The sequence below is a fragment of the Lissotriton helveticus genome, chromosome 10, assembly GCF_964261635.1.
Source record: "Lissotriton helveticus chromosome 10, aLisHel1.1, whole genome shotgun sequence".
Taxonomy (NCBI): Eukaryota; Metazoa; Chordata; class Amphibia; order Caudata; family Salamandridae; genus Lissotriton; species Lissotriton helveticus.
This window is the reverse complement of record NC_136071.1, coordinates 656,121,003-656,145,092: the sequence shown is the minus strand read 5'-3', so window position 1 is coordinate 656,145,092 and position 24,090 is coordinate 656,121,003. Positions and strand designations below refer to the sequence as shown.

Below are 24,090 nucleotides of genomic sequence, written 5' to 3'. Positions count from 1 at the left end.
ATCTTTGTTGTTTCTCGCTTTTTAATGTCAGTGATAAAATACAGGAACTCGATGGTGTAAGTCTAATATGTGTAGATTCGCTAGAATTTTTTTAAACTTGAGACTTTTCGAGTACATGTTCATCGCTGACCTCTTATACATGGAAAAGGTTTTATAGATTCTTTATAAATTTTTCCAAATTTTTTTTTTTTTAAAGTGGAAACCGTTTTAATAATGTATGATATTAACTGTCTTGTATGCTTTTATGATTTCTTATGTAAATCGAATAAAGCCAAATTTGATTTGATTTGATTTATATATGTGTGTATATATTTTATCTATTTTAAAGTATCATATGGCTAAGAAACCATATCAATGCTTTTACAGTATTATTTTATAATTCTCCTTTTACTGTACGCACTTTACTTTACCATGAGTATTACAATCGTGGCAATTCATTTCTCTTGTATGAGGAAGAAGACTGCTCAATAAATAACACCTTTTATTGAAAACGCCGTCTCTCTTTTCTCTGCATTCTGGTGAAACTAAGTACGCACATTTGACTGAGTGAAATAGCTGTCTTTTGTTTTCACACGACTCTAGAGATACACTCTTATTCAGGGAGAGCAAAGTTGTCATGTTTTATGGTTTCCAGAAGCTAATCCCTTCTTGTCTATCCAGGGAGGTTCAACTCCTCCTCGTTTATTCGAGAAAGTTTCTAGTGACCTCTGAGCTAGCTGGCAAACCTTAAGTCTAATATAGTCAGTAGAGACCTAGATAACCTCAGTCCTACGTCTACACTGCTGAATATATTATTCCAATGCGCAGAGCCTATTGGGAATATAGGAACTACACTACAGTATGCTGTGGTGTTCGCCTAAAAGGTCATCCACGTAATCACTCGCCCAGGGTTTTGGTAGAAGCCTAGCTAAAGTCAAGCCAGTTCAATCTCCCTCCCATATCGCCTAGTTCATGCCTCCTTTCCTCGGTAATGCTTCTCTCAAGAGCCTCCTCCTCATACTCTATGTCTACTGCAGATGGACACGAGCAGGCCCGTCTCGCCAGAGTCAAAGTACTGGAGCTCTAGCGTGCGAATGTCAGCCTCCAGGCGAGTCAAGGTCGCTGGTATCACCGTTAAGACCCCAGTCTGCTTGGCAATACAAACCCCACCTATGACCACCGTAAAAGCTTCCCAGGGGGGTCCACGAGGAAGCAACTGCCTGCAAATTAAGGGTACAGTATTCAGTGATGGCTTCACGAACCTCGTGGCAGAGCACCTGGTCTCTCAGCGCACCGGGAGGGAGCCTCCAGTAAAAGACACGCAGTGCAGCTTCAGGCAGACACAACTCCAGGAGCACACGGTCTGTTTGTGTTCGTAGGAGGTGCTGGGCGTCAATGGTCCAAGAGACTACATCCCTTGTGGCAACCCAGAAGTCTATTCTGGACCAAGTGGTAGTAATGCATGTCCCCTCAGTGCTGTGCAAGTGGTGATCGTCTGCTTGAAATGGGGCAACCTCTTGCCCCCAACCAGACGCACAGCTGAACGCCGCCTTCTTTGGCGATCATGTATGCCTACTAAGTTGATCCACGTAATCATTTAAATCTATATTAATCATCTTTTGACCTTCATTTCGTTTTTGTAATTTGAATCCACCTTCTGTAAATATTGCCTGTTTTCAGGTTTCTAATATTCAAACTGTGCCCATCCAGGCCTCTTGAAAGAATATGACTGATGCAAAGTTCATCACCAGCAGTGTTTAATTAAAATCCCAATGCATTTCGGGCTGCGAAGTGCCCTTCTTCAGGGGTCGCTATGAATAATAATAAAAATAATTACCAATTAATATTCTACACACAGATACACATTTTACATCATCTAAAGAAACAAGCCAAAACTTTTTTGATCAAACACATTGTTAAATTTGCATTGCAACTTGATATTTTCATCAATGTAGTCTTTTGTCAGCACTCCTATCCCTGTCATGCTGTTTGCATAGTGAGCCAATACCTCCACTTTACCAAGTCTCTAGCTTTTTACTCATTCCTCTCCCTTCGTTTATAAATATCCTTTCGTTCCCAAACTACCCTCATTCTGCTTTTATCTTTCTTGGTGCTTTCCTCACAACACTGCCACCTGCTATTTCTGAAATATTAAGGTCACCATCTGTTTTTTTAAACATCATAAAACAAACTTTGCAATACTCCGTTTCTCGTGTGGTGATCGTGCCAGATATCACTGAGGCTGTTGTCTGCTATAATTGTGATCGGATTGTGGTTCTGGACTGCGTGTTGCACTGGATCGATGCACACTGGCGTCCAACACCACATTAAGGACCCCTCCTCACAGCACTGCCCTGGGGTCATGTTTGCCACCAAGCACAGACCTCCGCAAGGAAGGTTAGATCATCTGAGTTGACACCATAAACTGATACCAGAAGCAGCGGTCAACCCAGTAGGATCCCAGCCAATATAACATACCGCCTTTGTGGGTCACAATGGCGCTGTTCGCCATTGTAGTAGTTTGCGGAGCACCACATCCACACCCCTGGTATAACTGGAATAGCAGGCAGCATATTTCTCACCTATTCAGTTTGCCCTCAGTAGTGTCCGTCAGATGTAAGTCCTGCAATTGGCACACATCAGTTTTGTGCTGTTGCAATTAGGAGAAGACTTACCTTCACTAACTTCTGTCGTTCACGGCCCTAATGTTCCAGATCAGGCTTTTAACTGACACCTTCAGGGGACATGTGTGGTGCAGAAATCGACTTGATGAGGTCGGGTGCTAACACTGTAGAAGAAATAGTGTGGCAAGGCATGGTGGCAGAACAGGAAGGAAAACAAACCCACAGAAAACTGAAACATTACAGTATCCCAATACACACTTCCCACTTTGAACCCCCCAATTGGTCCAAAAAAGAACAACCCTCCCACCCAACAATACCCTGTGAAAAATCCAGAAAGGTTTAGAGGGACTCATTCCGTGGGGTTGTAAGAACTGCCCAGCACTCGCCCAGCACAAAGGGCACTGGGTGGCTGGATGAAAGGTTCGAACTGCCAGGGGCAAGCGCCTCTCAGTATGCATGGTCAAGTCAAGTCAAAAGATCTTTATTCGGAAATAAAAAAAAATCCATAAAAGTACAGACAAATATACAAAAACTTTACAATAGAATAATGACATCTGGAAAACAAGACTAAGAACAATCATACATGATCAAATTTCAATTCCATGTCTACACGAGATTTGCCCCTTCATATGTTAAAAAAGAACACTTTATACATAATTTAAAAATACAGTTAAAAAAATACATTCTTACATACATAGTTTAAAAATGGATGGGTGATAGCAGCATTATAAGTGTGACCACATAAAGAGATCTTTACAAAGAGAAGAAAAATGCAACTAGGAGAAGCATAAGAGTAGGTGCAGTGTGCAATTATTATACCTCAGTATATAAAGTGGCACGTGATCTGACGGCAGCTTTAAGAAAGCAGCTTACCCTGAATAGAACTTCATCTGATCCCAATAGTAAAAAAGACCTAAATGCTAATTTAAAATTTGTCAATTCATGTTTTCTACAATAGGGCATTAAGTAATGAACGGAAAGCTTTTTATAAAAGCTACAGAAGAACAAAAAATGCATAAGGCTCTGTTTCATAATGGGGTTACATGGGCAATTTAGAGTTTCTAGATGTTTGTTGTAACCCAAAGGAAAATTTAGTAAATTTACTATACTTCCATCTCGAAAACGAAACAGTAAACCCCTGTTCCACCTTCCAAGGTGCAAACGTAAATACCTGTATGGTGGACCTGGATGTTTGATGTGGGGTTCAGAATAGCCCATATATTTGGTAACAGTACTTTTAACCGAGTTCTTCCTTTCCCGTTCTACTCCATATAAATCATATAGTGCCCTAAGAATAATGGTCTTGTGAGAACGATTTATTAAACTTGGCATTAGGAACAGAGAACCCTGCCCTACACTTTCAAGGCAATCTTTTACCGCTTTTAACCATGGTATGCAGTGTGCCCTATCGCATTTCAGACAATCCAAGATTATTTCGCGGGTCAAAGTGGCAGCCGGGTTGTTCCATAGCTTTAGCCAGAAGAGTGCTGGTCTTGATCTTACAAAGTCTTCTATGTATGAGATGTTTAATTCATTATGGCATACATAGTTAGGGGAACAAATGACCCCGCCAAGCACCTTCCGGCAAAACCTATTTTCTTCCGTTTGAATGTGGGAGCAGTTCGTATAACCCCACACCTCGGCGCCGTAAGTACCGGTTGGCATACATTGAGTTTTATAGATCTTAACTAAAGGTGTGATTACATCAGCATAGTTGGGTTGTCTCAAAGAAATGACACAGTTTATGGCTTTACCCAACTTATTCCTTGCATAAGATACATGTGCATGCCACGAACCAGTGTTTGAAAATAACAGCCCCAAATAGGGAAAGGTGCTGGTGCTTTTCAAAACATTTGTCCCTGATTTAATCTCAGCGATTTTATAATTTTTAGGGCCGCAACTCATGATTAATGATTTTTTAAAATTAGTTGACAAGCCTAAATCGGCCATAAAACGTACGAATCCTGAAATTAAAATGCGGAGTGCCTTTGGTGTGCAGCCCATCAGGACCGCATCGTCAGCATAAAGAAGGGTAGGTATAGGGGCCCCATTTACATGAGGTACGTCTTTAGTTAAAACACTCAGGGAGTCGCTTAATTTATTAATGTACAAAATAAACAGGAGGGGGGCCAGCACACACCCTTGTCTGACCCCCCTGCCAATGCTAATATCATCAGAAACTTCGCCAGATTGATTTATACGCACACATGCTTTTAAATCATGATGTAAAAAAGCTAAAAAGTGGACCAAATAATCATCTAAACCATAATCCAAAAGGGTGGACCAAAGGCGGGAGCGATTAACAAAATCAAAAGCGGAACTCAAATCCATAAATCCAAAATATAGAGGGGATTTCTTGGCAATATTATATTTCGCCATTATCAAATTCAGGTTTAGGCATTGTTCCACCGTTCCGACACTACTGCGGAAACCAAGCTGGCTGGGATGTAGGATCTTACTCTCGTTTGCCCAAGTTCTAATCCTTTTAAATATAATCCGCCCCAAAACTTTCAAGGTGTTATCAATTAATGAGATGGGGCGGTAACACCCCGGGTCCAGCCTGTCACCCTTTTTAAAAATGGGAACGATTATACTACAAGACCATGTTTTTGGAATTTGCCCAATTGTTAAATTATTAAAAACATTGCATAACAGTGGGGCCCAGAAATCGGGCTCACACTTCAACTGGTCAATTGAGAGCCCATCTGGACCTGGCGCTTTATTTCCAGCGCTTTCTAATATGGCATCCTCAACTTCAGATACAGAGATATTAAGTGGGCTTAAAGGGGGTACAGTCAAAGGAGGGTTATCTGGTGTTGCATAAATTTTGGCAAAATGTTCAACCCAGATAGGACCGGTGATGTTACAATTGATTTCCGTTAAATTAGATCCTATGGATCTTATCTCCTTTACCTCCTTCCAAAACCCTGTAGTATCTTTCAATTCGGCTGAGCGTGCCAGGGAACCCCAGTGGGTTTTAAGCAGTTCATTTGATCTAGTACGCAGGGTACGTTTATACTCTGTTCTAAGCAGCCTTATTTGAGGTAAGTCCCTTGGTTCAACTTTTAGGGCAGCTCTCAAATTCCTGTTTGCCTTTGAACAGAGAGCATCAAACCATCTAGGTGTTTCCACAGCTTTACTAGAAGCTGGTCTGGAAATCTCACCTTTTATTACAGTACAAAGTTCAGAGAATGACGTGATTATGTTAACCCCATGGTCATCAATAGTGAGACAATTTTCGATCAAGACTGGATGTTTTTTAATAATTTCGGCTAGGATTCCCCGATTATCCGTGCCCTTCCAAATTACCCTCAGTTTATCAGTTGAGACCTTCAAGTTTTTAGCACCTATTTCATTCCGTAAACACTTGCCCCTCAAAAGTGATAAGTGAATGACAATTGGGTAATGGTCGCTATAAATTTTGCATACAACTTCAGCCCTTATTAGGGCATTGGCGACAGAAGGTGAAACGAAAACATAATCAATTGTAGTGCCACCCCCATGACCAATAAAAGTGGAAAATGGGGCAGTGCTATCTTCCATACCTACATATTCCATACAATTTACAAGATCACTAGTTATGAGAAAATTTGACAGTTCAATGCCTCTTTTGCATGGAGGGTTCCTTGGGTGTATATGAGCGTTAAAGTCTCCTCCTAGACAGATACCATCAAATTTCCCAAATTTCTGTCCATCCATAATCACATCAATAAAATCAAATAAAAGAATAAAATTAGGATTAGGTTGGGACAAAAAATCGTTGTTATAGAAATTGATCAAACATAATCTTGTCCTCTGAGTATATGATAATGCCATAAAGCTAGGACAATGGGTTAGTAGTGTGTCTACTTTAACTTCCGCATTAATTTTTATCCAGATTGATAGTCCGCCACTTGGGCGTCCAAACGTGGGAGCTTGGACAGTTCTATTGTGGCAGCTAAACCCCTCAAATAACAAATCATCAGTGCACCAAGTTTCTTGGAACATTAATATATCGTGGCAGTTAACCCAATCTTTCCAAGAGGTGACTTCCATCTTGGCCTTCAAACCGGCAATGTTCCAGCTAAGAATTTTTAGGATATTATCTGGACTTGAGCAGGGTCCCTGAACAGATCCTAGAACAGGTTTTACTGTGGTGTGCCCTTGTTGTTCACATAATTTACCAACTGAAAAGATCTTAGGTGTCAACAGAGGTGCATCCGGAGATATTTCCGCTGACCCGTTAGTAGCAGAGCACGCTAAAACGGGTTTCACTATAGTGTGCCCCTGTTCTTCACAATATATGCTGGGTAAAAAAGTCTTGAATGTTAACAAAGATACCTCAGGAAGTATTTCCACTGGCCGGTCAGTAGCAGAGCACACAGAAATCAGTTCTGTGGCAGTGGGAGGCAGTCAATCCAATGTTTCCAGATCCTGAAATATTGCAAACCTATTGTGTAACGGGAAAACCGGTGGGGGCTGCATCATTTTGTGTGGGGGACGGTAAAAGTAATTCAGTGGTAAGGGAGTCACCACAGTAGATGGGCCATGTCGGGCGAAGTTTTTATTCAACAAAAATTTTGCAGTACCTGGATTTCTAAAATTGATTACAATACAGTCCCCATTAATGTTTTTGAAGAGAGGACCAACCCAGGTTACTCGCCTTGTGGATAAAATCTCTTTAGAGATGTCATAGCCCACCCCCTTATGCTTTGTTAACCAGTCTATGCACTTATTATGCAGTTGAACCCACGATTCTCCTTGTCCTTCCCTAAGGGATGGGATACCAGCCAGAACGAAGACATAAGGACAAGCCTCAGGTGGAAGATGTAAGGCGGGGCCTTGATGTTTGGTAGGCCTAGTGTCTTCACATGTGATTTTATTGAGGCGCTGGCTGGGATTTGAAGCGGCCTTCTGCGCTGTGATAGTACGTGCCGCTGAATTGCTCTTATTAGTTGTCGTGACCAAGCCAGTTACAGCAGTAGGGGAAACGGAAGGTTTGTCAGATACACTGATAGCGTTACTTGGGGGCAATGGGGATTTAGTTGAGGGAACGGACTGGTTGCCACCTCTTGTGCTATAGCTTTTAGTGACCGAAGATGTAATAGTCGGTAGTGGGTTGGTAGCAACCAGTGAATCTTTAGCCTTGTTGGTGTCTTGATCCCCCCTAGTGAGAACACGAGTAGTGGATTCCAGATCCTTTAGCAGACGTTCTACTCTTATTTTGTCCAAGTTTACTATACCTTTTCTTTTGGCATCATCATTTTTGATTAGGTTTTCCAGTCTGTCAAGTCTTTTAAAAATATTATTAAATTGTTTATTCATTTGACCTTCGAGCTGTTTAAAAATGGTATCTGCGATGGTCTCAATGAGATTCCCCTCTGATTTAGAGTGATGACTATTCATATTGTTTACATTGGGGAACTCAGTCTGGGTCGAACTAGACATGGAGTTTAAGTCATCATTATTTATGACTACAACATCACCCAGATGAGGTTGACCCTGTACAGATACAATTTGTTGATTTAATTTCTGTTTCTTCCCCCTAGTCCACATACTTTGTGGCGTAGGTTGGTTTACACTCCTTAATGGCTGCTTCCTTTTATTGTGGGTTAATTTTACAGGAGCCCTCTTTCTCTTAGCAGCAGCATTATCACATACCTTAGTGGTAGCCTCTGCAGGAGTTGGTTCTGATGACGGATCAGGGGCTACATCTGGGGCTATGTATATGACAGTGTTTTCATCATCCAGGACAATGGGCACAGTAAACCGCAGGATGTGATGATTTAACCACTATGACCTCTGGATTTATATGGGTGTTGCCATTTGAGCAACTCGTGGCATGTGGTTGATTAGTAATCATAGGGCCCATAGAAAACCTTCTTTCAGTTTCCACAATCTCATTGAACGCGGTATCAATTAGTGTCTCAAAGGATGTTAATAATGAAATTGGGACATCTGTTTCCTGGATAGGGATATCAACAGTGGTGCTTATGTCAGTACAATCGCCCATTCTATTGGCCTGATAGGAAACAAACCTTACGAGGGAAATGTTAGTGGGGTGGCCCGCCCGACCACTGATGACCTCTGAGGGCCTCAGAGGGCCCGCCCTTTGCCCGGGCTTCGCCCGGCTACGTCCGCGCGCGTCCGCGACGCGGAGGAAGAGCCCCGCTTTAGTAGCGCCTCCGGGCGCGCTGCAGGAGAAAGTGGGCGGAAGTTGCCGCTCAGCCCTCTGGGAGCTGTAGTCTCCAGCCGCCGCGATGGAGTTTGGGCGGCGAGACCACAGCGTCAGGGCCCCAGGAGCGAAGTCGCGTGCTGCTGGTGGAGACAGGCTTGTCCGAGCTGCCTGTATGCAGGTGAGATGATCCCCGCTCCGTCGAGGAAGAGCCCCGCTTTAGTAGCGCCTCCGGGCGCGCTGCAGGAGGAAGTGGGCGGAAGTTGCCGCTCAGCCCTCTGGGAGCTGTAGTCTCCAGCCGCCGCGATGGAGTTTGGGCGGCGAGACCACAGCGTCAGGGCCCCAGGAGCGAAGTCGCGTGCTGCTGGTGGAGACAGGCTTGTCCGAGCTGCCTGTATGCATGGCATGTGTTATCCTCACACCATCCTTTCAGGAGGGGTGCTGGGCCCAAATTCCTCGGTGCAGGTGGAGAATACGGAAGGGCTATTAGGGCCTCAGCAGCGCCGCAGGCCTAGTCTCTTGGGTCCAGTTAGAATATGAAACCTTCAGTCCGTTTGACTGAGCCAGCCCCAGTCTGTCTGCAGACCATGGCGGCAGGGGCGTTCCAGCAGCGGGCAATCCCAAAGCAAACTTGGAGGCTGCTTTTGGGTCAGTTAAGAAGTGTGTGTTGCTGAATGCTGTAAAGAGTTTGGCAGGATAAATTAGATTTGGTATCCCTCTTTTGTAGTGTCTGATTCACTGGGATGAAGTCTCGCCTCACGTCATGTACAGCCATGGTGAAGTCGGGAAAGAAGGAAATCTCGCTGCCCTCGAACTGGAGCGCAAAATGCTCTCTAGTGAGGCGAAGCGTAGTGTCTCTATCTCTTTAGTTCAAAAGCCTCACAATTATCGGGCAGCTAGGGGCAGATGACCCAGGGGTGTGTGTGCCCCCTCAACGATCAGCATAGGGGAGAGCTCTTCGCCAAAGAGGAAGCGCAGCATATTTTCTACAAAGTCCTCCATGCATCCCATAGCGGTGGACTCTGGAAAGCCTAGAATTCACAAGTTGTTGCGCCAAGACTGCACTTCCAAATCCTTGTTTTTATAACAAAAAACTTCAAGGATTTTCTCCATCAGAAGTAGTTGTTACCCTACTGTCGAGTGCGACTCCTCAACCTCAGAGGTGCGGTGCTTGAGTTGGTCCAGTCGCTCTCCATGTCGGTCGACTTTGGACCGACAGTCAAAACGATCTGCTAGCAATTACATTTTGGTGTACGTTTTATGCAGGCTTTGCTTGAGGTCCAAAAACGTGGATCGGATATCAGGCTCTGGGGTTGAATCCCCCTGCAGCGTTGCGCAGTATCTTCCTACGAGGATTCCATGGTTTGCGTCGTCAGGCACACCTCAAAGTGCAGCTTGGATTGCCTGTTGTCTTCCCCATAGCACTGGCAAGTTTCACCACTAGCCCCAGGGGGGCACTGCACAACCAGGACAGAAGCAGCTGAACAAGGCAGGGGGGGGATCTCATCACCCACCGGCCAGCATCACAATCTGGTCTACTGCAGCAGTGAATGCAAGGGGGCCACGAAAGGCAGGGCACAGACAAAGTGAGGAGGGTCCGTGCTCACCCAGCCTCAGTCACTCCCTACAGGCCAGTTCCAGGGAGCTGCGAGCACCGCTCCAGAATGCTGGCCCGTGTTCATTGCGCAGTTGCTAGGTTGCCGCCACCAGAGAGTGCCGCCTCACTCCGGCAGATCATCGGGAGGTGGGTGGGGGCGGGGGGGACAAGAGCAGACTGGTATTAGCCATTAGTATCTTTGACCCTGCGGGGAGATCGGTGGGCCAGGGGCCCGCACTTCAGGCAGTTTCCTGCTTAGTCAGAGCCACTCTATCCCACAGTTGCACCACCAGTGGTCAAACAGGGTCTTCCCAAGCAGCACCACAACAACAATGCAGGGTGCCCACAGAACAGTCACTTCTTCATGGAGGGGTAGCTTAAGGGGGGACCATCAGATCCAAGACTTGAGTGACTGAGTGGAGGGCACAGTCTCTGCCACACCCCAGGGGACATCCTAGGGGTATGAGCAGGCCCAAGGCAACCCCTAGGGTCATGGGTTTGAAGATAGTCTGGAGGATATGCACCACGCGTGGCCTCGTCCTGCCTGAAAATGCAGGCAAGTTCAGTAGCCTCGAGTGAGGGCCTTGCCGCCTCCTGTCCCTTGCAGCCCCCGCACAGACTACGCAGGTTCATGGGCCCCTTCCCCCGTCTGCATGGGGGGGTTGCACCAGGAGAGATGTGGCCCAAACAGAGGAAGGAAGTGCAGGCAGGCCGATGAAAGAGTTGCAGGACCCAACCAAATTCCAGGCAAGGAGTCCGCAACAGGGAGCCCATCACCAGTACTGCTCCCTGAGGTCTGTGGGAGCTCCACGTGCAGGGCAGAGTAACTCCCTGCTGGAGCCGCAGCACACACCCAGCTGCTATCCACCGCCGATCTTGCTGTTTGACGGCCTTCCTAGCTGAAGGCACAGTTCACAAGCGCTTTCACCAGCGCCGGCCTAGTCAGTGTACACCACTTGCTGCCATTTTATGGTCGGGCAGTGTCGCTTCACAGCCCCTATCTTGGGTCCCGCCGTTCACACTGACCCCCAAATGGCATAGGCGTGGACAGCGGATTGTCAGGAGGTCCAAGCAATGTTTTATTCACTCTGATGCCACTTCCAGAAGTGAAAAAGTACTGGATGGATGATCTGTCCAGCAGAACCCTCTCAGAAGGCGGCCATTTTGCAGATGGGCCAGCTCCGCTCCCCACAATGAAATAATTAATATTCGTAGCATGTGTTGCTTTACACTCAAAGCAAGAAAACACCTGGAAAAGGGGTTACAGCACTCGCCAAATGAGACAAATCAAGAGACAGTTTTCAGAATAAAGGTTGGGATTGATTTCACTAGTGCAACACTCTCTAATAAAGGCTTTCCCAGATGTCAAATGAAAACATGCAAGTGTGTGTGTGTGTGTGTGTGTGTGTGTGTGTGTGTGTGTGTGTGTGTATATATATATATATCACCAAATGGCTCCCTTCTTTCCCGTATGGCCGCTGCTGTGGTGGTCGCGTCACTCCTGCAGTTGAGCCCAACTGCTATGTATTCCAACAAGGATTCCCCACTCAAAGGGAAAACGGCGGAGTCGCGATTCAAAACACGGTCCAGAAATCCACTACAATGACATTTCTTCAAGTGATTTATTTATCCATGGGGTCAAAAACAAAAGAACCAACGCGTTTCGACAGCGTTCGCTGTCTTGATCACGGTCAGTTGTGTGAGTGTGCTCACATATTTTTAAGTGTTGCAAACATTTCCTGAAACCAGGGTCACGCCCCTAAGTGGGTGTATTCATGATTACATCATCATTGATTTCAGTCAGATGGAATTGTGGGACATGTAGTTGGTCTTAAAAAACTTTTAGATTTTCGTAGTATAAATTCCAAACCCTGATATTTAAACCATTATTTTAAACAACAATTTTAGTAAAAGGGAATGGAGTCGAGTATTGGAATTTTGTACAAAGCAATTACCGCCCTCCAGTGGGCTTACGTGGATATGTGACCGACCTTATTTATGTGAGCATAGCGTGTCCAAAGTGAGGGTTATTAAAGTGAAAAATAAAATTTAAATGGGAATATGAAAATTAAAATCTCATAATATTACTATAACATGATAAGCGGGATGATATGCAGGAACACAATTTTTACTTAAAGTTTCTTAGAGATGTATATACAGTTCTTCCGATTGATTCAGGCCTAATGGGGTCATTGTTCTGAATGCCAGTATGTGTCTGGATTCCTTGCGTCGCAGTAGTTTTTCATTATGACCACCCCTGTCTGATGATGTCATGGTTTCCAGTCCCCAAAAGCGGAGTTGTTTCCAATCTCCTCCATGCTTGGCCTCCATGTGTTTAGCAACAGCGTTGCTTCTGTCCTTGTGGACTGTTGCACGTACATGTTCTAAAATGTGTTTTTTCAATTCACAAATCGTGCTCCCAATGTACCTTAGTTTGCAAGGGCATTCGATCATATATATGGTGTATTTGCTATTGCAAGTTATGCATTCCTTGATTTTCCAGGTCTTTTGGTTGGGCATTGTTATTTCCGTCGTTGGCTTTGCAATGTCGCATACTTTACAATTATAACATTTGACGAAGCCCTTGGTGTGCAACCATTGTTTTTTGTTGGAGGTTTTTTGGAAGTGGCTGTGGACCAGTTGATCCTGTAGATTTTTAGCCCTTCTGTATGTGATTATCGGATGTTTGCCAATTTTTTTGCCCATGGTTTGATAAAGTTGAATTATTTTCCAGTTCTTTCTCAGTATGTGGTTAATCTGTTTAGATTCCAGACTATAGTTCAGAATTAATCTGATCGATTCATCCTCTGTGGTGGTTTTTTCAGGTTTCTTTTTTAAGCATTCTGTTCTTGTTGCCTGATTAGCTCTCTCCCAGCATTTTTGTATGATCTGTTTGTTGCATTTTCTCTTTTGGAAGCGTTTGATTGATTTATTACTCTGACTATGCCACTCCTTCTCTTCGCTACAGATTCTCCTTAGGCGAAGGAATTCCCCATAGGGGATGGATATCAGTGACTGTTGATGGAAACTTGTTGCTTCCAAGGTCGCATTGGTAGCTGTGCATTTGCGATGGAGTGTGGTTTCTATGTGGTTGTTGTTCACATATACCTCTGTGTCCAAGAAAACAGCTCTGTCGTGGTTCACAGTGTGGGTAAATTTTATACACGATGTACTCTTGTTAAGTATTTCAAAATATTCAGAGAATTTTTCCTCTCCACCGTCCCACACTATGAAAAGATCGTCAATAAACCTCTTCCAGGTGATGATGTGCTGAGTGAAAGTTTGATATTTTTCCTGCCATGCTATTGTTTCCTCCCACCATCCCATAGCAATACAGGCATAGTTCGGACTGAAAGAAAAGCCCATTGCAGCACCGTTTTTTTGTCGATATAGCAGATCACCGAACATGAATATGTTGTTGGTCAAGAGGCTTTGTATCATTTCCATTAACATATCGTTATGATGTTGATAGTGTATGTTCCGTTCCTTTAGGAAATGCTTGCATGCTTTTAAACCCATTTCATTATCAATGTTCGTATATAAGGCGATCACGTCCATGGTGATCATGATGAAATTTGGTTGCCAGGTTAGTTGTTCTAAAATACTGAGAAAATCAGTTGTATCTTTTAAGTATGATTTCAAAAGTTTCACTTGGGGATTTAGGTAGAAATCAATGAAGTTGGACCAGGGCTCAAGTAAAGATCCATTTGCTGACACGATCGGTCTCCCTGGTGGTTTAGTGGCATTTTTGTGTATTTTCGGGAGAAAATACAGAGTTGCCATTTTTGGAAAGTCAACTGTCAAATATTTTCTTTCATCTGGATCTATTAATTCTGCAGTTTCCCATCGGACTAATTTTTGATCCAGTTCTCTTTTTATTTTATCCAGCGGATTTGTTTGTAACTTCTCATAAAAGGAATGATTGTTTAATTGTTCCATAGCTTCTTGTGTATACAGATTCTTATTCCATAACACTATATTTCCGCCTTTGTCTGCTTGTTTTATTTCAAAGGTTTGATCATTCTTTAAAGAGGTTAGCGCTTCTCTTTCATGTTTTGACAGATTGTCCCTTCCATTTGTTTTAGTCATTTTGTACAAGTCATGGATAACCGCTTCCTGGAACATATCTATTTTGTTCCCCGGTGTTAGTTGGGGGTAAAATTTGGATTTGGCTTTTAGGTTGCTTGTTCCTGCCCCCAGTTGGGGTATTGCCGCATTGAGGCATATTTCTTGGCCTTCCTCCGCATTGAGGTTCAAAATGGTCATATATGCCTCTGACTCCTTTACCTGTAATGTAGATGTTGGCTTGGGTTGTATCCTTGGTATTTTAGGTTTGTTTTTTCGTTCCTCAAAGAATTTGGCTAATTTGATTTTTCGGATGTATAGGTATAAATCAATTCGTGTTTGTGCCATATCCATTCGCTGAGTCGGGCAGTAGTTTATTCCTTTCTTTAGGAGAGAGGTCTCCGCGGTTGACATTTTTCTTCCTGAGAGATTGATTATTTGTAGATCCTCATTTATTTCCCCTTCTTTTGTTTCAATAATCTTGTCTCCGTGCCTGTTTTTTCGTTTGAAGCACTTGCGCCTTCGGCTTCTTATTGTTGTGGGTTTGTGGGTTTTGGTCTGGGTTGCCATGCTCTCCCCCTTCCTCTTGTTCTGCCACGTGTATTTCTTTGCGCCCCATGGTTTTGTTCCCACTGCCTTTGAGTTGGAACCAGGCGCATGTCCCCTAAAAAAGCCTTCTGTCTTGGGTCTAGACTTGAGTCATCCTCACTAAATTCCAGTGATGTCAGGGACGTCAAGCTAGATGACGAACTAGCTGTGTTTGCTTTAGGTGGTTTGAAAGGGTCATATTTTCGGGCAAAGGTAAAAATGCGTCCTTGTGCATAATCATTTGCATCTCTTTCAAATTTGGTTTGCTTTCTAACCCTCACCTCTTCCTCATGTTTTTCAATTTGCTTGTTTAAGTCGTCCTTGAATTTGGTAATTTCTGGATTGAGTTTTAAAGTTTCCAGTTCCTTTTCCAGGGTGCGTAATTGTTCTTTTATTTTTTCAAGAGCGATTTCTATGTGTTTTACCAGTATTTTTATCAGCCCCAAGGAAGAGTTCAAAGTATGTTCACCCCATTCTTGGAGTAAATCGTTTGTTGCTTCAAATTGGCTGGGCATCAGAAGTATACGTAAGCCTCGTGGGACTCTTTCTACTTCTAGGTACTTCTGTAATGAAATTAGCTCCCATGATTTGTTGATTTCTTTTTTGTTTAATTTTTCCCATAGTCTGAGTTTTTCTTTCGTGTAATTTTTTCCCTTTTCCTTGTTACTTTCCATAGGCTTATTTATATCTCTTTTTTCAAACATTGTAACCAAGTGTTCTTTTCTTTTTGCATCTCGCTTATCCATGTTTAAACCTTCTTTGGATTGATACCCCTTCTGTTGGATATTACTTTGTTTGTATTGCTGTTTATTGTTGCTGGGACCCTGTTTACACAATTTTTCCCCCCTTTGCCGATGTTTGTCGAAAAAGTGAAACTTTTGAAATCATACTTAAAAGATACAACTGATTTTCTCAGTATTTTAGAACAACTAACCTGGCAACCAAATTTCATCATGATCACCATGGACGTGATCGCCTTATATACGAACATTGATAATGAAATGGGTTTAAAAGCATGCAAGCATTTCCTAAAGGAACGGAACATACACTATCAACATCATAACGATATGTTAATGGAAATGATACAAAGCCTCTTGACCAACAACATATTCATGTTCGGTGATCTGCTATATCGACAAAAAAACGGTGCTGCAATGGGCTTTTCTTTCAGTCCGAACTATGCCTGTATTGCTATGGGATGGTGGGAGGAAACAATAGCATGGCAGGAAAAATATCAAACTTTCACTCAGCACATCATCACCTGGAAGAGGTTTATTGACGATCTTTTCATAGTGTGGGACGGTGGAGAGGAAAAATTCTCTGAATATTTTGAAATACTTAACAAGAGTACATCGTGTATAAAATTTACCCACACTGTGAACCACGACAGAGCTGTTTTCTTGGACACAGAGATATATGTGAACAACAACCACATAGAAGCCACACTCCATCGCAAATGCACAGCTACCAATGCGACCTTGGAAGCAACAAGTTTCCATCAACAGTCCCTGATATCAAGCATCCCCTATGGGGAATTCCTTCGCCTAAGGAGAATCTGTAGCGAAGAGAAGGAGTGGCATAGTCAGAGTAATAAATCAATCAAACGCTTCCAAAAGAGAAAATACAACAAACAGATCATAAAAAAATGCTGGGAGAGAGCTAATCAGGCAACAAGAACAGAATGCTTAAAAAAGAAACCTGAAAAAACCACCACAGAGGATGAACCGATCAGATTAATTCTGAACTATAGTCTGGAATCTAAACAGATTAACCACATACTGAGAAAGAACTGGAAAATCCTTCAACTTGATCAAACCATGGGCAAAAAAATGGGCAAACATCTGATAATCACATACAGAAGGGCTAAAAATCTACAGGATCAACTGGTCCACAGCCACTTACAAAAAACCTCCAACAAAAAATAATGGTTGCACACCAAGGGCTTCGTCAAATGTTATAATTGTAAAGTATGCGACATTGCAAAGCCAACGACGGAAATAACAATGCCCAACCAAAAGACCTGGAAAATCAAGGAATGCATAACTTGCAATAGCAAATACACCATATATATGATAAAATGCCCTTGCAAACTAAGGTACATTGGGAGCACTATTTGTGAATTGAAAAAACGCATTTTAGAACATGTACGTGCAACCGTCCACAAGGACAGAAGCAACGCTGTTGCTAAACACATGGAGGCCAAGCATGGAGGAGATTGGAAACAACTCCGCTTTTGGGGACTGGAAACCATGACCTTATCAGACAGGGGTGGTCATAATGAAAAACTACTGCGACGCAAGGAATCCAGACACATACTGGCATTCAGAACAATGACCCCATTAGGCCTGAATCAATCGGAAGAACTGTATATACATCTCTAAGAAACTTTAAGTAAGAATTGTGTTCCTGCCTATCATCCCGCTTATCATGTTATAGTAATATTATGAGATTTTAATTTTCATATTCCCATTTAAATTTTATTTTTCACTTTAATAACCCTCACTTTGGACACGCTATGCTCACATAAATAAGGTCGGTCACGTATCCACGTAAGCCCACTGGAGGGCGGTAATTGCTTTGTACAAAATTCCAATACTCGACTCCATTCCTTTTTACTAAAATTGTTGTTTAAAATAATGGTTTAAATATCAGGGTTTGGAATTTATACTACGAAAATCTAAAAGTTTTTTAAGACCAACTACATGTCCCACAATTCCATCTGACTGAAATCAATGATGATGTAATCATGAATACACCCACTTAGGGGCGTGACCCTGGTTTCAGGAAATGTTTGCAACACTTAAAAATATGTGAGCACACTCACACAACTGACCGCGATCAAGACAGCGGACGCTGTCGAAACACGTTGGTTCTTTTGTTTTTGACCCCATGGATAAATTAAATCACTTGAAGAAATGTCATTGTAGTGGATTTCTGGACCGTGTTTTGAATTGCGACTCCGCCGTTTTCCCTTTGAGTGGGGAATCCTTGTTGGAAAATATATATATATATATATATATATATATATATATGTATGTATATATATATGTATGTATATATATATATGTATGATTTGTGTGTGTATATGTATATATGTGTATATATATGTGTGAATTTATATATATGTGTATATATGTGTAAGCAAATAATAAGACACAGAATAATCAAATAATGCATGGGATTAAACACAAGCAGATTATTGTAAAACGCATGCTGATAATAAACACTAACAAATAAGATTATAAACCTTCACAAGTGAAATAAATGGGAGCAAAACCTAAGCAGATAATAGTAATGGAAAATTCACAAGTGAAATGAGAAGCAGATAATAATGAACGTCCAATGCACTGTCAATTGCAAGTAATCGAATACAAGAAATAAACCCTATCAAGCAAAATACTCAAATTTAAAGTACATGTATACACTGAATGGAAGTATATAAAATATATGCACATAATACATCAGATTCATAGGCTGGTCACTCAGCACACAGACAAAAACACATCTCAATACCAATGATCAGAGTAAATACCTCACCAGCTGCAATATTTTCATCTTAGCCCACACAAGACTGGGGCATTCCAAATCACAGTCCTGGGATCAAGAGACTCTTCGAGGCCAGAGATGCAGCACTGAGCAGACACATCCATCTCTCAGGAGTAATCAATCAATCAATCATAACATTTGTATAGCGCGCTACTCACCCGGAGGGGTCTTTAGGCGCTGGGGGAGAGGGTCCGTTACTGCTCGAAAAGCCAGGTCTTGAGCTGCTTCCTGAAGGAGAGATGGTCCTGGGTTAGCCGGAGGTGGATGGGGAGGGAGTTCCATGTCTTCCCTGCCAGGTAGGAGAAAGATCTTCCTCCGGTGGTGGCTCTGCGGATGCGTGGAACGGCGGCGAGGGCAAGGCTGGTTGATCGTAGCTGGTGGGTGGGAGTGTAGAAGGTCAGGCAGTTGTTGAGGTACTTGGGGCCCAGGTCGTGGAGAGCCTTGTGTGCGTGGGTGAGGAGTCTGAACGTGATCCTCTTGCTGACGGGGAGCCAGTGCAGGTCTCTCAGGTGGCCCGAGATGTGGCTGTGTCGGGGGATGTCCAGGACGAGTCGTGCGGAGGCGTTCTGGATGCGTTGGAATCTTTTCTGAAGTTTGGCTGTGGTTCCGGCATAAAGGGTGTTTCCGTAGTCCAGTCGGCTGGTGACGAGTGCCTGGGTGATCGTCTTCCTGGTTTCGGTGGGGATCCACCGGAAGATCTTTCGGAGCATGCGCAGGGTGTTGAAGCACGATGATGAGACGGCGTTGACTTGTCTGGTCATCGAGAGGGAAGAGTCCAGAATGAAGCCCAGGTTACGTGCATGGTCCGTTGTCTTGGGAGCGGTGCCCAGGGCAGGGGGCCACCAGGAGTCGTCCCAGGCAGAGGGCGATGATCCCAGGATGAGGACTTCCGTCTTGTCTGAGTTCAGTTTCAGGCGGCTGTTCTTCATCCACTCGGCGACGTCTTTCATCCCTTCGTGTAGGCTGGTTCTGGCGGTGGCGGGGTCGTTAGTGAGGGAGAGGATCAGCTGGGTGTCATCGGCATAGGAGATGATGTTGAGGTAGTGTTGGCGTGCGATGGCTGCGAGGGGGCTCATGTAGATGTTGAAGAGGGTGGGGCTGAGTGATGATCCTTGTGGTACGCCGCAGATGACTTCGGTGGCTTCGGATCTGAACGGGGGGAGGCGGACTCTCTGGGTTCTTCCGGTGAGGAACGAGATGATCCACTCCAGTGCCTTGTCTTGGATTCCGATGTTGCTGAGGCGCTGCACTAGGATGCGGTGGCAGACAGTGTCGAACGCTGCTGAGAGGTACAGGAGGATGAGGGCCGCTGTTTCCCGGCTTCCAAGCCAAGAAACCCCAGTTTTATAATTAGGCTTTCCTGTTTTCATTTTCTATTTTTGGTAAATTCTGGTGTGGGTTTTTCAGTGTTTTCCAGTGATTTTAATACCTTAAAAAAACAGTGGTTATTAGTGGTTACACATTTCGCGCCATTAAAAACAACAGAAACAGTGCTTTTCCGGTGTTTATGGAACTTTTTACTTTTATTATTGCTTGCATCTGCACTGATAGTGCAAGGTATATAGACAGTGTACGTACAGTGCATATGAGGTCCAAATGCATTTTTACCCATCAAACTTATCATAGTACACCATACAATACTTCTTCAGTGAGTCTTTGGTCATGCATACTTGCTCTTTCCTTCTCATGTAAACTTTTATCTATGAAAATGCCCTCTCAACATTGACACTTGTGACAGGCAATGCCCAAATAGCCCGTACACAATTTGCTAGCTCTGGCCACTGGCATAGCTTTCCATTCCAATACTGGTGCACCTGAAGATTGTGATTCTTTGCGACAGGTTCTGCAACATATGCGTTGAACTGGGTGCATATGCCCTCATTCATTGAAGCGGTCAAAAATGAGCCAGCACTTTTGAAACTCCTGAGAAAATCTCCCTTATGGAAGGGATCTATAACTTTTGCAGAGTACCACAGGAGCCTTCATTGGCTTCAAATGCCATGATTGGTGAAGGGCTATTTCTCATACATTGTAAAATAAAAGTTCCTGAATTGCTCCTCAACATTTCTTTGCTTACAAAGTGGCAAGCACTCTAACTTGTATCATATTGCAGTGCCAAAGTCACAAACTGTGTCAACCAGCTTACTCTCAAGAAGATGTTTCACATCTATAGGAATTATTCTGAAACCTTGGCAGAAAAGGGTGTTTTCAGACACTAGTTTTTTTATTATGTCCACTACAGCAGTACTGCTTTTTTAAAAAAATCTAAGAATGTAGTAGTGTACTTTTTTTCAAATCACCATGTGACCAAAGATCTCACATTTCTTGCCGTTTTCATCATCACTCAGCAAAAAAGTCTGCAAACGGTTGTCACATTTAGCATTCATTGCCTCTAGGACTGAGAAACACCAGCTAAGTGACACAGTTGGCATGATTCTTTCTTTGATGCCACACAAAGCACATAATGAGAAATATTTGTGTTTTAGTTCCCACGCATAAAAAAACAGTGCACCAGAATGGACTAAAAAGTCAATAGCATTCTTCATTACCTCTGAAGATTGTAAAGATGCTTTCAGGTTGCCATCTAACAAGTGGCAAGGATCTCTTACAGGGAAGCACTTCAACTCCGGTATCGATTTTGACAGGTCAACACACAACCTTTTCATATACGTTGCTGAATCACTGCAAATAAAAAAATATCACTCCAATCTTTGTTGAACTTGGTAAGAACTTTTTGCATCATCATTCCAAGTGACACTGCATTCCATGTTTTCCAAAAGCCTGATGTCATGTTTTCACCAGTATCCCAGATGCTTTGTGACTGCATTCTTTTCACATATACCTGTCACTATACCTTGCATTGAATGTTTAAAGCCTGTGGTGTTTGCCAATTCACCTACTATCAGATACTGACTCACTAGAAAAGGGGGCTGATGTATCAAGTGTTTTTACTCATTCTCTGTGGGTAAATGTGATAAATATTGGGAAAGATTCTTATGAAACCTACATTGTACCTATCAGTGAAAGACTCAAACCTAGCCCCAAAAATTAAATATGATTTAGATATTTCCTGATTCTCTACAATTTATAAAATAAATAACCCCTATATCTTTAGACCAAAGACCACAAAACTGAAAAATGTATGAAGAAACTCAAGCAGAATGTTAGCCCATTCTTCGTTACTACGACCTTATATAACTAAGTTACATTGTATTCATTCATTCAGGAAGAAATAAAAATGACTCTTTCACTCTTCTTTTCCTTTCTTTGAATGACATTTAGTTTGTGGTTGTGCAGGGTTTTTTCCAGTGTTTTTATGTTTACACTGGTAAGGGCTATTTCCCTTCCGACGGGGTTTTATCAGTTATTATAGGTTTAAACCTAAAACCGGACAGCCTATTTATAATATTCTCAATGCATGAGAAGACATCCTCTACAGCAAAGAAAATTAGTGGTGCTGGCCGAGCTCCTTGCAAGCATTCAAGGGTAAAGGTTATCTCACCTATTCTCTCGACATGTTCCAGTCCCTTATGTTAGTGAATCTTGACAACACCCTCAAAGAGGAAAACAATCTTGAACGTGAATAACCTAAATAACCGTGAGTACCCTGGGGGCCTGTTTCTGTGTCCAGAGCTCAAGCTAGATAGTCTGCATTCAAGATGGAGTTTAGGGCATGTTAAAACCCATCTGTAAAAACTCAATTTATAAAATAATGCACATATGCGCACCACTGCTTACAGCACTATACTCTAAGACAGAGAAGTACATTCTACACATTTCTTTCTCTCATGCTTTCAAACACACATCCCACACAATCTGTTCCTGGCAAGACTAAGGTTGTCCTACTCTTTAAAACACTCCCACTCTGTAGCTACAAGGAGGCACGAAATGAAAGGAGACAAAATGCAAGTGCACATAGAATGATGTTATACATTCAAAATATAGTAAATTAAAATGCTTAGTCAATTAAAACGATGGTAGTCAAAGGGCATCACGTGGTCCCAATACACATGAGTGCATGTAGCAATATTTTGCTAGTGGATAAATATGCTTAGCAGTATCCTGCCATCTAGTGTTGGGCTCGGACAATTACAAGTTCTTTTTCTTCGAAGAAATCTTTTGTCACGAGGTATAGTGACTGCTCCGGTGCTTAATGCGCATGTTCTTCGGCTCCTTTGTTAGATTGTTTTTTCTGCCATCGGGTTTGAACGTAGTTATAGCAACTCCAGGACCTAAGCTTCAATCTCCGCTGAGGTCTTCATACACTCTAGTTTTTTTCTTCAGAGTGAAAAAATATTAGATCTGAAAGACAGCCACTGGTGGGATCGATCTCTGGCATGCCGTTCTTCAACTTAATTTCTATTCTACAGGAATATGTCATAGAGGGATGGGAAACACGACTTTCAGCTTTTGTGACACAAAATATTCCAGACAAGCCCCACATAAAATTTGCAACCTAGGTTTGTCACCGGAGCACAAAGAAGCTTCATGTGAGGCGTGTTTGGTGTCCCAGTCTAAAAAGACACATTGGCAACGAAGGGAGGGTCTTTGGGCCCTCACAAAAATGCAGCGATGGACGGAAGATGCTCTGGATATCTCTGGGGACCAGTCACCAGAGCCCAGTCAAGAGCCAGAAGACTGAGAGGCACAAACAGTACCAAAAGATGTACAGATAGTGCAGGCTAGCAGTGGGGACAGTTAGGACTTTGAGCCAGAGTCCATACTGGGGCACTTGAGTAACTCTGCAAAAGCCGCCTCTCAACCCTACCAAAGCACCCACACCGGCTTTCACAGCCCCACTGCCTTCATTCCATAAAGGTCTCCATCAACGAGCGCACAAGTCCACTACGCCGGGAAAGCCTTTGACTAGCATCAAAATGAAAGCGTTAACATTTGTTTTGCCGCCTACACCGAAAGAAGCTTAATTGGTGCAACTGAAGTCAAACAAGGACTTGGAAATGAAAAAACAAACATCAGATCTGAAAAAAATATCAGAAACAAAACATGGTTCGGCGGCAAAACCTAATGTGTCAAAACCTACACTTAAGCTGTCGGCACCTGAAACAAAAACCCGAAAGACGGCAACAAGTAAAACAGGCTCTTCCTCTTCCTCCACATCCTCAGCATCGATATCAACCAAAAAATAAAAAGCCTTTTCTTGAAAGCTTGCAAGACAAACTGGATAAAGGACAAAAGACTCTTTGTAAACCCTCATACTGGGAAGTTGGGTACATAAACACCACCACCTGTTTCCCTCACACTTCAGAAGAGGAAAAAGTATTTTCAGGAAGACCTTGCTGGGCCTCAACAAACCCAACAAAAAAAGAAACCGGACAGAGGCATAAGACCTATTTCTTTTCCTCCTTCTTTTCCTCCTTTTCCTATTCCATCATCTTCTGTTCATACTTCACCTGTTACACCTTCGAGAACAGATCAGACACACTCGCCAGAACACTACTTTCTGAGCAACCATTGCCTTCACCAAATCAATCACCTCAAAGTGACCATCAACATGAAGGGCATAATATCCCTTACTT

At 43.1% G+C, this 24,090-nt stretch overlaps 1 protein-coding gene across 2 annotated transcripts in view; it reads left to right on the top strand.

Moving 5' to 3' along the window:
- The window catches only part of LOC144784432 (multidrug resistance-associated protein 1-like), a 1,651,426-nt gene that overhangs the window by 989,287 nt on the left and 638,049 nt on the right, over positions 1-24,090 (top strand). The gene's annotated exons all lie outside the window — the stretch shown is intronic.